This window comes from Bison bison, unplaced genomic scaffold, assembly GCF_000754665.1.
Source record: "Bison bison bison isolate TAMUID 2011002044 unplaced genomic scaffold, Bison_UMD1.0 scf7180017864115, whole genome shotgun sequence".
NCBI classification, from domain to species: domain Eukaryota; kingdom Metazoa; phylum Chordata; class Mammalia; order Artiodactyla; family Bovidae; genus Bison; species Bison bison.
In genome coordinates, this window is record NW_011494687.1 from 1,741,636 (window position 1) to 1,743,117 (window position 1,482).

General features: G+C 63.2%; 1 protein-coding gene across 1 annotated transcript in view; it reads left to right on the forward strand.

Moving 5' to 3' along the window:
* Positions 1 to 1,482, forward strand: part of LRP1 (low density lipoprotein receptor-related protein 1) — an 82,151-nt gene that overhangs the window by 71,150 nt on the left and 9,519 nt on the right.

A 1,482-nucleotide genomic window follows, 5' to 3' on the forward strand; every position in this document is an offset into this window, starting at 1 on the left:
CCTGTCTCAGCAGGGTTTGCTGCCCCAATCCTTCCCCAGCACTGACTGAACAATGCCTGTAGACGCCCGGAGATCTGGAGGGGAGTGGACAGGCTATGGTCTGGCTCTCAGGAGTTACAGCCCAGCTGGGTCCAGCCCTGGATCTTATAGCAGCAAGGCCCCGAGGCCATCCAGCAGAGCAAGTCTGGGGGGAAACCCCCAAGGCCAGGCCCCGAAGGCAGACAGGCCGGAGCTGAGGAAGGCCCAGCCTGACCCTGAAACCTCAAGAGAGTCCTCCTGGCTTCAGCTCCCTTCTGAAAGAGCAGGGTTTGGACCTACCCCACCTCTGCCCAGGACAGATGGGCTGGGCAGCCTTTGAAAGACCAGAAAACATGTTCCCAGCGAGCGCTGCCCTCACCCCGCCAGAGGCTGGCAGCTGGGGGAGCAGTGGCCCATAACTTGGGTCCATTTGCCGCCCTTTAACCCCGTTTCCCCCGGCAGTGCCCAACCACCCCTGCAAGGTCAACAACGGCGGCTGCAGCAACCTCTGCCTGCTGTCCCCCGGAGGCGGCCACAAGTGTGCCTGTCCCACCAACTTCTACCTGGGCGGCGACGGGCGCAACTGTGTGTCCAACTGCACGGCCAGCCAGGTGAGGCTCGTCCCCAGACCCCACTCACCAGTACCCCACTCCTCTTCGGACCCCACCGCTCGCTCGAATGTCCTCACGCATCTGGTTTTCCCACGCTAACACCCCCACATTTCTTGCCTACCTCTTGTCTCCCCACAGCAATACTTTTACACCCGTCACCTCACACAGACACCCGCACACCCTAACCCTGACCCCCTCCTCACCAGTCCCCCCAGCCCCAAGCTCCACACAGATACCCTCCGGCCTGGCCTCCCTGCAGTCCCCGAATCCCAGCCTCCCATCCAGCTCACCTTCCCCCCGAGATACCTGACCCTGCTGCTTCTGGGAAACACACCAGCCCCTCAAAAGAAAATCTCCTGAGTTCCCCAGACCCCCACCAACCCCTCTCGCCCCCACCTGCCCTCCAGTTTGTGTGCAAGAACGACAAGTGCATCCCCTTCTGGTGGAAGTGTGACACGGAGGACGACTGCGGGGACCACTCGGACGAGCCCCCGGACTGTCGTGAGTGCCCGGGCAGGGTGGCGAGAGGGTCCTACGTAAAGGTTCCCTGACTCTCGAGGCCCCAGGGGTCTGCACCCACCCCACCCCCACCGTCCTGATGCTGAGCATCCCTTCCTGGCAGCCGAGTTCAAGTGCCGCCCAGGACAGTTCCAATGCTCAACGGGCATCTGCACGAACCCCGCCTTCATCTGTGACGGGGACAACGACTGCCAGGACAACAGTGATGAGGCCAACTGCGGTAAAGGGCCCTCCCTAGGACCTGGGGTTGGGTGTCTGAGCTCCCAGGGCAAGGGAGCTCGGCCCCGCTGCCTCTCCCTGCGGGAGACGGGTCCCCGCCCTGCCTGAGTCCTCC